The sequence below is a fragment of the Triturus cristatus genome, chromosome 3_2, assembly GCF_964204655.1.
Source record: "Triturus cristatus chromosome 3_2, aTriCri1.1, whole genome shotgun sequence".
Taxonomy (NCBI): Eukaryota; Metazoa; Chordata; class Amphibia; order Caudata; family Salamandridae; genus Triturus; species Triturus cristatus.
In genome coordinates this window covers 832,368,210-832,385,190 of record NC_140584.1, presented here as the reverse complement: position 1 = coordinate 832,385,190, position 16,981 = coordinate 832,368,210, and the positions used below count along the sequence as shown (strand labels likewise).

At 48.7% G+C, this 16,981-nt stretch overlaps 1 protein-coding gene across 1 annotated transcript in view; it reads right to left on the bottom strand.

Moving 5' to 3' along the window:
• SERPINF2 (serpin family F member 2) overlaps positions 1-16,981 on the bottom strand; it is a 248,280-nt gene that overhangs the window by 214,383 nt on the left and 16,916 nt on the right. The window lies entirely within an intron of this gene.

Sequence of the window (16,981 nt, the reverse complement as noted above, 5' to 3'; positions counted from 1 at the left end):
AAAGGTTGCTTTTCAGGACGTATTCGAGAGAAGACACTTAGGGGTCATGAAGGCAGTAGCTTCCACTCCTTGCCCCCACCCCACCCCAGCCTTTCAGACGCAAATAGGAGGAAGTGAAAGCACAGAGGGGTTCAGTCTTGTGAAATCATCTTCAGCCAAAATGTGCATTGTATCACTACTGCTACCCCTCCATTTTGATAAATAGATGTCTATGTCTCCAATCTTGAATAAGCAGAACCTCTTCTCCCCGGAATCCTCAGGAGCCTAACGCAATGAATGCTCATCAGGAAGACCAAGCCCACATTTGAGATCATTCAGGGTATGGGAATACAACACCACCTATCCTATTTCCTCTACCTTACTCCTCTGAACCCGTCCTACAATCCGTCATTTGCATGATTATAGTGAGCATCTAGCTCAGGAAACAGCAGAACACTGTTTTTTTTTGGTCAGGCCATGGGCAGGAAGACATGGGAGATTCTTGGTCACAGGATGTCTATGCTCTACACTCACCAAACCCACGTATCTTGGTGATTCTGAGTTATACAGGGGCTCCTTGTCTCAGTATCTCACAAGACGTTCCTACCTCTATACTGACTCGATCTTCACACAGGAGCTAGAAACCCTACTATAGTTCGTCAGATCTCTAACTCTGCTCTTTTTCTCTTTGTCTGGTACAACACGCCGAGGTTGCCTATTTTGGCTGTACCAGGAAGTGCCACACAAATAACTCATGCTCAGTTGAGGAGGGGCTCTGACAGAAGACCCAGCAGAAAGTGAAGGGGAGTGGCAGGCAAGGGGTTGATTGAAAGGAGAGGGTTCTTATCCAAAGGAGTACAGGCTCATTATGGTTAAGGGATCTCCAGGAGTCCTGAGGCTGGAGGAGTCCTTTATTGTTCTCCTTTGATAATGAGATGGCATCCTCCTTCTAGGAAGATTACCTGTTTGAGTATGTGAGGGTTAAACGGTGTCCACGCTCAAGGGCCTGGAAACCTACATTCTTACCTGAAACCCTACCCCGAACTAGGATCTCATTTGGTCCGAGAGAGAAAATGAGCAATAAGCTAGCTATGAGCATACTCGGCGAGATAGGGAGAAAGAGAGAAAGAGCAAGAGCGGGGTGACCTCACAGTGATCTTAAGAGATCTTACCACAGTTCAATTAGGGCTTGGATCTTTACCGTATTTGATCGAGTTGTATAGCGTGCACTAGCATCTCACACCAGGCAATGAAGGGGTTAAGGAGAGTGCTTTTGGGAACAAATAATGCATGTTGATGGCAAACAATGTTTTTAGGGTAGATAGTCATTTTGTTGTATAAGGGTTAAAAATGGTAGTGTGTTTCTTTATAAAGGCAGGGCACTCTTCAAAACAGCAGGTATTAGTCTTTTTCTCTAGGTTACGGGGTTTTCAGGAAGCACTGGACAGTATCAGAGATGAAACTGACAGTTCAGCCCACTGGACTGGCATAAAGACACTAATGCTCCAATGGTTAGTTCAGACTTCTAGGTTCCTACTCTCCAGTAACAGTGGAAGAGCATCTTATAGTTACTAAGAAGAGGTTGTGTGAAGGTTGGTTTCAAGTTAGGAACAATGTAACACAAGATATTGTATTTTATTGTAATTGCATTTGTATAGCGCTTACTACCCCTGACGAGGCGTTGAAGCGCTTTTTTCGGCGAGTAGCACGCTACTCCGGGACCCATAGAGGATTAGTGTTGAATTAGTGTAGTAAAACATGCACGTACATTTTAAGTGGTCACGTTTTATAAAAGTCAGTGCCTACTCCAAAGTATTACTAATGGTGACCGCATCCTCAAAAACATTTTCCAAGGTATAACACAAAATAAGATGGTACCTACTGTGCATGGAGCTGTGTTAATCACTCAGAAGCATGCTGCTCACTATGTCTGTGAAGCCCAATAGCTTCGACTGTTTGGGAAGTCACTCCTTCAATTTCTAGATCTACCATCAATGGTCCCATTGTACTGTGTGTAAGCCCACCTTCCCTATAGGTATACAGGAATGTGCATTGGAGAGCTTGAGGACTGCCGTAGATGCTGTTTTTGCTCAGCACTGGGATAAGCATGTTTCAAGGGAGGAAGGAAAATGCTAGAGGTAATTTGTTCTTGAATAACTTGGAGCTGTTATGTTGTCTGATTGGCTGACTTCATGTGGTTCAGTAGATCATTGAAGTAGTGTAGTCAGTTAACTGAGAGTTGGTCTCTGAAAAGAGCGGAGCAGCTCACTCAGGCAGTGTCCTTGGGCTAGCCTGGGGTATCAGCCCTGCCCTCTTTGAGTTGCGTGGACCTAAGCTAGCCCCTTCATGGAGGGATGACCCAGGTTGACCGAAAGGAGGGGCCCAGAGGGGCCCAAGGGCCAGATGACCCGGCACTAGGCTTAACGAACTACCAACATACAGATTGCCTGGAGCTCTATGTGAGTCATCAAGCCTATCTTCACCAGACATGGAAGCGCAGAGAGCAGATAGGAGCTGTCAGACCTGCAGTTTCTTGATGGGCAGGAAGTGGGTGCCAGGAGGCAAATTTGGAGATAGGGTTTACCGATGGTGCCTCGACGGGCATGGTGGTGCCATACTCAAAAGCCTGCCCACCCAAAGTTTATTTCTTGGGCTGAAAGGCTGGAGTTGTGCATAGTGTTGATGCAGTATGATGACGCCCGACCACAGTTCTTGGGAAGTCTTGAACTCTCACAATGTTTGAAGGTGAAGATGGCTATTTTGGCTGATTGGGTATAAGTTTCCTCCTATGTCATGACGTCATTGCTAGGCTGTTCTTTTCGGACTATGATTTTGTTATAAACTATAGAGCAGGTCCTGATAAGGGTAATGCTTTGATTACTATGAGATTATTGTTGACAAAAGTATGTATAGAAACTCATTCCATTGAAACAGACTTGGTTGAAATATCAAGAAGGTAGATATGATAAAGATGGAATTATTGTTTAAATGAAGAAGCTCTGTATTTGACATTAGTCAGTTAAGATAACAGACTATAAATTGGCTTCATGACTCTAAGGTTGCAAGACATCAGTCAGAAGATAGCTTTGGTGGTCAAATTTCTTCACCAATATTTAAAGTTCTTATAAATATGTTGTACGTGGCCCAGATTAGAACCTCTCATGTTAAACCTGTGGTTTTACTACAACCATTGCATGTCCTACCTAGACCGTGGCATACAGTGTCAGTGGATTTCATTGTACAATTACCCAAAGTCAAGGTTGTACAGTAGTTCTGGTAGATGTGGATCATTTGTCTGAGACGGGTCATTTTATATCTTTGCCAGGGTTGCCCACTACTAAAGAGCTGGCATGGGTTCTTACATAAAACATTGTTTGCATACAAGGTGTACTGCTAGTTCTGATCACTGACAGTTTACTTTAAGATTTTGATCTGCATTGTGTAAGGAACTAGATATGGAAGTCTACCCGTTCAACAGTTCTCAGCCTTAGGCAGAAGGAGAGACAGAGAGCTTGACTTAATGTATTGAACAGTATTTGCAACATCAAGCCTTGCAATAAGACAAGGAATAGAGTAAGACGTTGTGAGTAGCAGAACTAACATACATGGCCTTCACTCACATATATATTACCTTTGGATCAGCCCTTGTGTACGTCAGTTACTTCAGCACAAAAACACTTGAGTGAATTAACGCAGGTACAGAAGTCAGCAGAGGAAGCACTGGAGAAACCTAAATCTACTTACAAATTCTGTGCTGGTTGTAAGAGATTTTCAGCTCCCCAAAATGTTATTGGTAGGAAAGTCTCAGTACTCAAAAAAACTCTCAGTGGAAGAAAATCACTTTGGAAGAAAACTTCCAATTTGCAGCCTACATTTGTTACATCAATTCTCTGGAAGATATAGTGACATACCAGGAGTTCCGCCTCCAAAATGTCAGCCAGGGGGTGGCATTGCCAGGATTCAGATAGAGTGACAGGGCTTTCAGATGGTGATTCAGTAGGTGCGGGCGCCATACTTCAGACCTGCCCATGCTGAGTTTATTTTATGGGTGGGATGGCTGGCAGAGTACCCAAAGATTCAGCACAGCCTGGTGTAAGGTTTCACGGCCCTGGGGAATGCACTACGAAACAATGTCAGACTTCTAGGTTGCTGCAGCCAGGTCCCTTGCTGCATGGATTTGTGATTTGTTTTGGAAAAACAATCTTGATGTTGGAGAGTGGCCTAAAAGGCATTCTTGTTTCAGAGAAATATTCTGGATATCAAGACAAGCGGGAACATGATTTTTTTTACGAAAATTTAATGGCCCAAGACATTGAGGACTATTACTTTGGAATTTTAAATTATTTTTTAAAGGAACACAGTAATTCTCTCATCGTTTATTATTTTTTAAGAAGAGTATATATTATGTGTATTCAAATACAAGTTGCATTTAGCAAATAATAGTTTTGTGGTTTGATTAGGAATCACAGTGTTAACAAATGTTAAATATTTTTCAGTGGTGTTAAAAATAAAACAAGTCACTTAACATCAGAAGTTGCAAGCATATGAAGTTGTCGGTAGTTACCTTGACACTGTGAGGGATATTACTGAGCATTTCACTAATCACTTATGTCTCACTACATTTCGGTTTCAGGAATGTCTGCTTCATATAAGGAATGCATAGAGATGGTTATACAGAGATTACTTCAAGGTATATTATTTTCATAGTGAAAGTTAGATGCTCAATGCCCATGAAAGATTATTAAAGATTTCTTATTTTGTATTTAAATATCCATTCCAACCAGCAAATCTCGGTGCCCATCAGAATGATGAGGTAGAATGTGATATCCAGTAACTTTGTTTTCCATCTTGCCCCATTCCATGCTGTGTGGTCAGTAGTGTGTGTGGTGATGGATGGAACAGAGCATCGCTTTAAGTAAATCCGGAGTACAGGGTTAGTGCTTTCTGACAGTGGGAAATATACAGTGAGTCAACAATAAGGGCTACCAATTCGGTGGACGAGTTTCTTATTACATATATTTTGGGACCGGTCAATTGTGGTTGACAAATTCTTTCCTGGTAAGGTCACTTCTGGCCTCTTGTTTCTTTTGGTTAGGGATCAAAGTGCTTCTGGGATAGGCGAGGGGAAGTATGTGAGTTACAGAACTACTCAGAGGAAGATCAGGGTCCGGATTTAATAAACAAGCTAACATTTCTTTTATGTTGGTACTATGGTGGCTGGAAATCAGAGGGGACCTAGAATATATATTCAGACACTCTGTTAGACCTGTCAGCCCTTTGGGTGGTCCCTCCTCATCATTATTTATTTTGTCCCACTTTTGCCTCAAACCCTGTTTGAATTTTTCCTTTTTGGGAACCACCAGACTTTTTCGTGTTGCTGCAGATTCAGGGAGCCATTTTAGCTACCCCCTGAAACTTCTGTCTGAGGGCCTGGAGCACAAAATGGTGGCCACCTGTGACATCACCAGCATCCACTGGAACCTACCAGCACCTTCCAGAACATTCCAGAAGATTCCAGAACTCTGTGACCGTTGGAGGCGGTTTAGAATGTTGGGAGGTTAAGACAGAGGGTTGGCAGTTGGAGCTGGCAGTTGGCACCTGACTGGTGAAGAGAGAGGAGCACAACAGTGAAGGAGGAAGGAGTGAAGCAGCAGGGGTGGAAACTTGTGCCTGGAGTGGGGTCCATAAACCCACCCTTGATACTTGTCCCTACTGATGGATCCCAGCCTATAGCCCTGTGTGGGAAGAAGACAGAAGAAACTTATCCTAAGGACCTGGACAGCAGGAACAGGCCTTAGAACCAAGAAAACAGCAAGATTCTGACCTGAGAACTGGTTTCCCTGGAGTCCGGCGTCGAGTAGCCTGAAGACCTGGAGCCCGAGGTGGAGAAGCGGCGCTGACTGAAGTAGCAGACGTCGTACCCGGAGCCGCCTGAGGTCGTGAGAGGGCGCCGACGGAGGTCGTGAGGAATACCAGAGGTCGAGGAGGAAGTGAACCGAGGTCGAGCGAGCGGCGTCATCGGAGGAGTGAAGTCCGCCCTCCGGAGTCGTCGGAGACCGAGGTAGAGGAGCACCGGAGGTCGGGGGTGAGGATCGCACCCCGGAGTCGCCGGAAGTCGACATCGAGGCCAGGCCGGCCGACGTCATCGGAGCCGAGAGCGCCATCGGACCGGAGCCGCCCGAAGTCGACATCGTGAAGAGACTGCCCGACGCCGTCGAATCGGAGGTCGAGATCGAACCGAGGCCACCGACATCGGACCGGAACCGCCTACCGGCGTCGTCAAAGAACTGACATTGTGCCGAGGCCGCCGAGACCGAACCGGAACCGCCTCACGGCGTCGACACGACTCCAGCGGCGTCGGAACATCAGAAAAAGGGCAGTAAGTGGAGTAGAGGGCGCCTAAGGCCCTGTGGAGACCTGAGAGACTGCTCTAAGGGGCTAGGGAGGTGCTGAAACCCACCTGACTGTGCCTGGGGTGAACTGGGACTAACCTAGAGAGGTTGTGTGGAGAGAGAAAGCCAGGGCACTGGTATTCCCCCCTTGGATCTACCTCAGGTTAGGCCTCAGCCTTGTCCCAGCCAGGGAGTAGCCCCCCTCAAGCCTTCCACAACCCTACAAGCTGTGCCTGGGCCATATCAGCCCATAAGAATTGAAGTGTCATCTGATTATATGAGGGTTGCTGTATACTTTTAATTATTTATTGGGGGTACTGTATTTATTGAATTTTGACCTATTTATTGCTGCACTATATTTATAGGTCCACAGGACTTGATGGTGTACAATATTTATTGGTACAGTATTTATTGCCTCAAAGTATTTAATTGTCTGTATATATTGCACTTGTATTTATGCCCTGTTATTTATGATCACCCCTATTTATTTCATCAAACAGCCAATATTTATTTGACCTGCACTAATTGAAACTTGTATATTGTGATTGACCTATTTATTTTTCCAATCAGCAACTAAGAGAAAAAGATAAAGAAAGAATATTTTCATAATTTTTACGGTGTAGAGTCGTTTTTGGAACGGATGCACGCATGGTTATTGTATGGGTATATTGTATGCTTAGCACTGCGCCTGTTTCCTGACCACTCGAGCCAAGCTACCACAGTGTGTCCGGAAGACCACCACCACCTTTTCTAGTGTGGGAGTGGTTTTCCAACATAAGTTGGTGTTCGGTGGTGGGATAGAGCTGTGCCTACATATACTCAACAATAACTGTGGGTAGTCCATAGGCCTACACCGGGAGTTTTCTCACAGCGGCCTTCCTAATTGTGGGTTTTTGTTTTTTCCAAATTTACTCTGGTGGTGGGAGGAGGTATTATTAAAGGTACCCCCCTACATTGCTACTGCACAAAACCTGTCCTCTAACCTGAGTGGGCAAGATGGAGTTTGTACTAGAGAATCTAGAAACGTACACTGTGGCCCAACTCAGGGAGTTTTGCCAGCGGGAGGGGGTGTACTGTCCCCCAGGAGCAAAGAAGGGTGCACTCCAAACCAGCTTAAGGGCTTGGGGGGAGGCACGCCGAGAAAGCAAGGCTGAGGAGGAAGACAGGGATGGAGAGCCTGACCCCGAGGGGGCTGAGATGTACCAACCTGAGGTGGGGAACCTGTCAGCAGGGCCCAGGACACTTTCTAGGAAGGGCAGCACTGTCTCTAGCGGGGGCTTATCCAGCGTGGAGTTAGCAGATCGGAGAGAGAAAAGACAGCTCACATGGGATTTAGCAAAGCTGGAGAAGGAGAAGGAGGAACAGAGGTTGGCTCATGAGACGGAGAAAGAGAGGATGGCTCATGAGATAAGACTGAAAGAGATAGAGCTTCAGATCCTAAGAATTGGGGCACCAACTGTTCCTAATGGTGGCAGCAAAGACCAAGAAATCACCAGGGAATCCAAACCTTACCTGCCAAAGGACATAGTAGCTAGCTATGGGGCGGGTGACGACATCGCCAAGTGGCTAGCAGCCTATGAGGTCTCGTTGAGGGCCCATGGGGTTCCAGTGAAGTATTGGGGAGGAGGATTGTATAGGTACATGCCTCCAGCTGGTAGGGATGCTTTATTGGCCCTCGAAGAGGATGAGCAGACCCACTACCCCACCATGAAACTGGCGCTCATCAGAAAGTTTGGACTAACACCTGAAAAGTACAGACAGAAGTTCAGGGGTAGTCACAAACTGGGCACACAGAATTGGGTGGACTTCCTGGACTATGCAAAGAAGGCACTGGAAGGTTGGATTCAGGGCAGTGAAGTAAGGAACTACGAGGAGCTGTTTGACCTAGTACTGAAGGAACACCTACTCGAGAAATGTTTCCCTGAACTGCGGCAACACCTGGTGGATAGCAAGCTGACCAGTCCCCGGAAGCTTGCTGAGGAGGCGGACATTTGGGCTAGTACCCGGGTGTCCACAAGGGGGACTGGAGGGGATACTCAAAAGGCCGGACAGGGCGCCCCCCAGAAGAAAGAAGGAGGGGAAAAGAAAAAGGAGTTCTCCAAAGGCCCCCAAAATAACTTCCAAGGGAAGGGAACAGGATTCACCTCTAAGGCTAACCCACCCAGGAACCCTAAGCCTGGCCAGAGTCAGCAGCCAAGGGTTGTCCATTGCTACGAGTGCGGTGGCGTTGGACACTATAAAGGAGATCCGAAGTGTCAGAAACGATCACCCCCTCCCACTGGAGGAAAGCCCCCCGGAGTAGCTAGTGTAGTGCTCGGGGAGGAGATGCCCTTAACTAAGGGAAGGGAGTGGGCGGGTGTCACTCTAGTGTCCCTGGGAGAACGGGAGATGGTTCCTAAGATCCAGGTGCCCGCAAATACCGCAAAGTATGGGCAGTGGATCACCATCAACGGCCAAAGAGGGGAGGCTCTGAGAGACACAGGAGCCAGTATGACTATGGTGCGTAGCCAGCTGGTGTCTCCAGAGCAGGTAATTCCCGATGTACTCCACCCAGCCGCGATGGCTGACGGCAGAACAGGTCACTATCCCGTGGCCGAGGTTCCCTTTGAATGGGGGGGGGTTGCAGGTTCACTTCGAGTTGCCGTAAGCCCTGCCGTGCCAGTCGATTGTCTGCTGGGCAATGACATGGAGCACAACGCTTGGAAGGAGGTGGAATACCGGACTCACACCGAGATGCTGGGTACACCTGACTGGGCCTGTGTTAGCACAAGGTCCGAGACTACCCGAAGAGGGAGTTCATTCCGGCTGGAGCCTGGAACAAAGGCCCAGCCAGCTGCCAGTCAAGGGAAGAACCGAGGACAGGAGGAGCCTGCCTCGGCGTCTCCACCCCGTAGGACGGATAGGCCACCGGAGGTGGTGGGCCAGGAGTCTGCAGAGGGGGACGTTACCAACCTGGAGGACTTACCCATCCCGGCCGAGTGGCACGTGGAGGGAGGCCCGTCCAGGGAGGAATTCTGCCAGGGCCAGAGGGAGTGCCCTACCCTTGAGGGGCTGAGGCGACAGGCCGAAGCCCAGGCAGCAGGGAACGTTGAAGGGAACTACAGTGTTTACTGGGAGGATGGCCTCCTCTACAGTGAACCCAAGGCACCCCTACATGGATCGTCACGAGCCTTGGTAGTTCCTCAACGTTATCGAGCCTTCCTTCTGGAGTTGGCTCACGAGATACCATTGGCAGGACACCTGGGGCAAGACAAGACCTTCGCCCGTCTTGTCCCACACTTTTATTGGCCTCAGATGAAAGTGTCGTCCGATACCTACTGCCGGACATGTGTGCCTTGCCAAGCCAGTGGGAAAACAGGGGTGAAGCTGAAAGCTCCCCTGGAACCACTTCCTGTCGTTAGCACCCCCTTTGAAAGGGTGGGCATCGACATTGTGGGTCCATTAGATCCGCCAACTACAGCTGGTCACAGGTTTATCCTGGTTCTGGTGGATCATGCCACACGGTACCCAGAGGCAATACCTCTGAGGACCATAACAGCACCTGTTGTGGCAAGGGCCCTGATGGGAATCTTTACCCGAGTGGGTTTTCCCAAGGAAGTTGTGTCCGACAGGGGGACCAACTTCATGTCAGCGTATATGCGGGCAATGTGGAAGGAGTGTGGAGTGACCTACCGGTTCACGACTCCTTACCACCCCCAGACCAATGGTCTGGTGGAGAGGTTTAATAAAACCTTGAAAGGCATGATCAGAAGTCTGCCTGAAAGCCTGCGGAGGAAATGGGACGTCCTCCTACCCTGTTTACTTTTTTCATACAGGGAAGTGCCACAGAAGGGAGTGGGCTTCAGCCCCTTCGAGCTTCTGTATGGGCACCCTGTACGTGGACCTCTTAACCTGGTGAGAGACGGATGGGAAAGAACTCCCAGAAAGCTCCCCCAGGATGTGGTGAGCTACATGCTGGCCTTCCGGAGCCAAATGGCTAAGTTGTGGAAGCAAGCTTCTGACAACTTGGAAGCCAGCCAAGCAGTGATGAAGGCGTGGTATGACCACAACGCTCACCCGGTGGAGTTGGAGCCTGGCCAGAAGGTGTGGGTGATCGAACCAGGAGAGCTTAGTGCCCTTCAGGATCGCTGGTCAGGACCCTTTGAGGTGTTGGAGAAGAAGGGTAAGGCTACCTACTTGGTGGACCTGAAGACCCCTCGTCAGCCCCTGCGGGTGCTGCATGCCAACCGCCTCAAACCCCACCACGAGAGGCCCGAAGTCATCTTGATGATGGTGACTGACGGAGGAGAGGACGTGGAAAGCGAGCCTCTCCCTGATCTGTTTGCGTCTCAAGAAAAGGATGGGTCGGTGGAGGGAGTGATTCTCTCCCCATCTCTAACTCCTGAACAGCAGGAGGACTGTCGCCAGGTCCTGGGGCAGTACTCTTCGTTGTTCTCCCTTGTCCCGGGTAGGACTCACCTGTGCGTCCATGACGTGGACACAGGAGACAGCCCACCTGTGAAGTCCAAGATCTACCGGATGTCAGACAAGGTGAAGGCCAGCATTCATAGTGAAGTCACTAAGATGCTGGAGCTAGGAGTGATTGAACCTTCTAGCAGCCCCTGGTCCAGTCCGGTGGTGTTAGTACCGAAAGCTGCACCACCGGGTGCCCAACCAGAACTGAGGTTCTGTGTGGACTACCGGGGACTGAATTCAGTGACAAGAACTGATGCTCATCCGATCCCTAGGGCGGATGAATTAATTGACCGGCTGGGAGCTGCCCAATATCTAAGTACCTTTGACCTTACTTCGGGGTACTGGCAGATCTCTTTGACTGATGGAGCAAGGGAAAGGTCAGCCTTCTCCACGCCCAATGGCCACTACCAGTTCTGTGTGATGCCCTTTGGGCTCAAGAACGCACCTGCCACGTTTCAGCGCCTGGTAAACCAGATCCTCACCGGAATGGAGAGTTTCTCTGCTGCTTATCTGGATGACATAGCCGTCTTCAGTAACAGCTGGGAGGATCACTTGCGTCACCTGCAAGCTGTTCTCCAGGCCCTGAGACAAGCTGGATTGACGATCAAGGCCAGCAAGTGCCAGATCGGGCAGGGGTCGGTAGTGTACCTTGGACACTTGGTGGGTAGGGGAGCGGTGCAACCCCTCCAGGCGAAGATCGAGGCCATCATGGCCTGGGAACCCCCCAAGACACAGACTGAGGTCCGAGCATTTTTGGGCCTCACGGGATACTATCGCCGCTTCGTGAAGGGGTACGGTACCATCGTAGCCCCTCTCACGGAGCTCACGTCCAAGAAACAACCTCGACGGGTAGTCTGGACGGAGGCTTGTCAGCAAGCCTTTGAGAAATTGAAGAAAGCCATGTGCGAGGCCCCGGTCTTAAGGGCCCCAGACTTTTCCAAGAAGTTCATTGTCCAGACAGATGCATCAGAACATGGCATTGGGGCAGTGTTATCGCAACTCAACGAAGAGGGTCTGGATCAACCCGTGGTCTTCCTATCCCGGAGACTACTTCCCAGGGAACAGAAGTGGAGTGCAATAGAGCGTGAAGCCTTTGCAGTGGTATGGGCTCTGAAGAAGTTGCGGCCATACCTGTTTGGCTCGCACTTCCTAGTTCAGACCGACCACCGACCCCTTCGTTGGCTGATGCAAATGAAGGGGGAGAATCCCAAGTTGTTGAGGTGGTCTATTTCCCTACAGGGGATGGACTTTCAGGTGGAACATCGGCCTGGAGTGGACCACGCCAATGCAGACGGTCTCTCAAGGTATTTCCGCCTTAGTGATGAGAACTCCCAAGGGGTTGGGTAGCTCTCCCCACTTTCAGCTGGGGGGGACGCGTGTTAGACCTGTCAGCCCTTTGGGTGGTCCCTCCTCATCATTATTTATTTTGTCCCACTTTTGCCTCAAACCCTGTTTGAATTTTTCCTTTTTGGGAACCACCAGACTTTTTCGTGTTGCTTCAGATTCAGGGAGCCATTTTAGCTACCCCCTGAAACTTCTGTCTGAGGGCCTGGAGCACAAAATGGTGGCCACCTGTGACATCACCAGCATCCACTGGAACCTACCAGCACCTTCCAGAACATTCCAGAAGATTCCAGAACTCTGTGACCGTTGGAGGCGGTTTAGAATGTTGGGAGGTTAAGACAGAGGGTTGGCAGTTGGAGCTGGCAGTTGGCACCTGACTGGTGAAGAGAGAGGAGCACAACAGTGAAGGAGGAAGGAGTGAAGCAGCAGGGGTGGAAACTTGTGCCTGGAGTGGGGTCCATAAACCCACCCTTGATACTTGTCCCTACTGATGGATCCCAGCCTATAGCCCTGTGTGGGAAGAAGACAGAAGAAACTTATCCTAAGGACCTGGACAGCAGGAACAGGCCTTAGAACCAAGAAAACAGCAAGATTCTGACCTGAGAACTGGTTTCCCTGGAGTCCGGCGTCGAGTAGCCTGAAGACCTGGAGCCCGAGGTGGAGAAGCGGCGCTGACTGAAGTAGCAGACGTCGTACCCGGAGCCGCCTGAGGTCGTGAGAGGGCGCCGACGGAGGTCGTGAGGAATACCAGAGGTCGAGGAGGAAGTGAACCGAGGTCGAGCGAGCGGCGTCATCGGAGGAGTGAAGTCCGCCCTCCGGAGTCGTCGGAGACCGAGGTAGAGGAGCACCGGAGGTCGGGAGTGAGGATCGCACTCCGGAGTCGCCCGGAGCCTGTGAGGAGGAGCACCGGAGGTCGGGGGTGAGGATCGCACCCCGGAGTCGCCGGAAGTCGACATCGAGGCCAGGCCGGCCGACGTCATCGGAGCCGAGAGCGCCATCGGACCGGAGCCGCCCGAAGTCGACATCGTGAAGAGACTGCCCGACGCCGTCGAATCGGAGGTCGAGATCGAACCGAGGCCACCGACATCGGACCGGAACCGCCTACCGGCGTCGTCAAAGAACTGACATTGTGCCGAGGCCGCCGAGACCGAACCGGAACCGCCTCACGGCGTCGACACGACTCCAGCGGCGTCGGAACATCAGAAAAAGGGCAGTAAGTGGAGTAGAGGGCGCCTAAGGCCCTGTGGAGACCTGAGAGACTGCTCTAAGGGGCTAGGGAGGTACTGAAACCCACCTGACTGTGCCTGGGGTGAACTGGGACTAACCTAGAGAGGTTGTGTGGAGAGAGAAAGCCAGGGCACTGGTATTCCCCCCTTGGATCTACCTCAGGTTAGGCCTCAGCCTTGTCCCAGCCAGGGAGTAGCCCCCCTCAAGCCTTCCACAACCCTACAAGCTGTGCCTGGGCCATTTCAGCCCATAAGAATTGAAGTGTCATCTGATTATATGAGGGTTGCTGTATACTTTTAATTATTTATTGGGGGTACTGTATTTATTGAATTTTGACCTATTTATTGCTGCACTATATTTATAGGTCCACAGGACTTGATGGTGTACAATATTTATTGGTACAGTATTTATTGCCTCAAAGTATTTAATTGTCTGTATATATTGCACTTGTATTTATGCCCTGTTATTTATGATCACCCCTATTTATTTCATCAAACAGCCAATATTTATTTGACCTGCACTAATTGAAACTTGTATATTGTGATTGACCTATTTATTTTTCCAATCAGCAACTAAGAGAAAAAGATAAAGAAAGAATATTTTCATAATTTTTACGGTGTAGAGTCGTTTTTGGAACGGATGCACGCATGGTTATTGTATGGGTATATTGTATGCTTAGCACTGCGCCTGTTTCCTGACCACTCGAGCCAAGCTACCACAGTGTGTCCGGAAGACCACCACCACCTTTTCTAGTGTGGGAGTGGTTTTCCAACACACTCTCACAGCAATCCAGAAGTGGCAAGGGCCTCAGTTGAAACTCAGCACGGTAGAAGAAGTGTACTGTGGTAAGGGGGCCACTATATGGTGTGTATAGGGAATACAATTGTATCTATTGGTGCTAGTGAATCTACTAAGCTGGTTGGTTCACCTGCAGTTTGTCATGATTGTCTTTCTTTAATCTAGTCCACTGAATTTTCAGCTTTACCATCACCCAGTCTCAGGGTCAGAACAGAAAGGTGGGTCCTTAAGCATAAATGGCTCCCCTTTGGTGCTGAGGGAGGCAGTATTTACACAACCTTTTCAACAGGCAGGTACAGTAGATCCAAGCTAAAACAAGACCTCTCCTAAAGCGTGTTCCATGTATGAGGGAACAAGCAACACACTGCTCAAGAAACTAGAAGGCGCTCTCAAATGCATGGAAGTTTTTGAGGTTTCTGCTCTTAAAAATAACAAATCATGGATTCCAGAATGTATCTGGTTTCAGGGATACTGTGCAGGGGGTCAGATAAATTAATAAGAAGCTTGTTTTAAAAAAAATAGATGGTTAGCTAACTGGGAGGGAAGGCCAATTTGTGGGCTTTCTCTGCAGGGACCTTGTTCGAGTAGGAAGGTGATTTGTATTTAACTCCTTAAGAAAGACGTCTCAAAAACAACTAATTTTAAGGAAAACCACCTACAGATCATCGGTCCAGGGATATTAGGAGGATCACATACACATACATGGTGGCCATCTGGTGAGGGAACATGCCTTGGTAGCAGACTGGATAAGCAGGAACTGCCTCAAACTCACCATCAACAACAACGGAGCTAAGACCCCACCCTCTCTGTAATGCTGCCAGGAACCTCGGCATTGTGATCGAGAGAAGAATCTTCATGTCCAACAAGGTCAACTCAATCGCATCTACCTGTTTCCACAGACTCAAACTGATCAGTAAAAATCTTCAGGCAACTCCCTCTGGACACCTGGGGATCCATTAAGCAAGCCCTTGTAACCAGCAGGGCCAACTACTGCAACACCCTCTACAAAGGCATTGCAGCCCAACCCACCAAAAGACTCCAAATAGTACAGAATGCAGCTGCCAGAGTCACAGTCAATCTACCTCACCACACTCAAATATCCAAACACCTCAAAGACTCCCACTGGCTCCCAAGTGCTCTCTTTCCTAGTCCTCACACATACAAAGGTTTATACAACCAAGGTCCAGCCTACCTCAACAGCCACATCCTTTTTCACACCCATCCAGATACCTCCGCCTGGCTAGCCTTCCTCTCATCTATGTACCCCACATACGTAGAGCCAAGCCGGAGGTCAGTCTCTCGCTTGGAGCAAGGTCCCCTACCTCAATAGAGCTACCAGACCTGTCCTCAATGTCTGCACTGAACTGAAAACTGGGCTATTCTAATTGTCCACCTCAGACAGGCCAGACGATCTCCTCAAGCTCCAGGATACACAAATCAGATTTGCAATCTATCCTTAGCCACAGCAGAAGTCCTCCCGCCTGGAATCTTGCAGTTGATAAACCTTTTTGGGAGAAAAAAAACCTAGCATACCCAACGTCCCTTACAAACCCAGTCTAATTTCCATTCTTCCAATACTAACAAAAATCCTCAAAACCGTAGTAAACCAGCAATTCATTACATTTCTGGGAAAGTCCAGTGCACTCCATTTTTGTCAGTCTGGTTTTAGACCAAAGCATTCCACTGAGACAGCTATATTGGAGGTCTCTGAAACAATAAAGATGACCTTAGATGCAGGCAATAATGTAGTGTTGATACTGTTGGATCTCTCTGCAGCATTCAACACCATCTTCCTTAAAATTCTCCTAGAGCGAATTGAAGATATTGGGATCTTGCATAAGGCATTAGCCTGGATTAAGTTATTTTTGACGGCAGGAGACAAATAATCACACTGGGACAATTTTTTTCCATAGAAAGATCAGTCACCATGTGAGTGCCACAGGGATACTCTTTAAGCTCCGCCCTTTTTAATATCTATATTTTTCTTCTTATTACCCTCGTTACATCTTTTGTCATTAAGACCAGCGCCTAAGCTGATGACGCACAGCTGGCTCTCTCGCTGGACAAAAAAATCTTTGACATTTGACAAAACTGTCTCTATGACATCTTTTGTTGAATGTAAAACAATCATCTTCGATGCAATACCGACAAAACTGAAATTGTATTTGTCTGTAAAACCAATTATTTTCCCCCTGCACAATAGTGGCCCAGCTCTGCCTCCCCTCCACCCCAGCTAGCCCTCCCCGGCCACTGTTGAATTAGTAAAGAAACTGGGGGTAAAATTCGACACTGCCCTCTCAAGCAATAGCTGTGGCAGGCATGTGTTTTAAACCTAGTTAAATCCTTAAAAAAATTATTTCCTCTTCCTTCCAGAAAATCGGTTGCATTTGCCCTAATCCCTTCCAGACTGGATTACTGTAACAGACTCTGTGCTGGGTGCTCCAAATGAACACTATACCAGGATGGTTCAACATGCCGCAGCAAGACTCCCTAAACGGAGCGCTGCTTCAACAGTCTTGAGAAAATTGTATTGGCCTCCCATCCACAGAAGGATTCTTTTCAAAATCTTAATCGTTTTCAGAGCTTTTAACAATTCTGGACCAAAATATATTAGAGACCAGTTCTGCCTCTATAAGACACATAGAACCGTGCAATCCTCCGACACCAACCATCTGATGCTCCCCTCATTTAGTCTCAAAACTCGGGGTGGTAAATTCTTCATGGTGTTGGGGTCCAAATCCTGGAATCTACTCCCTACCCCTCTCCACTTCATTGAAACAAGTGAA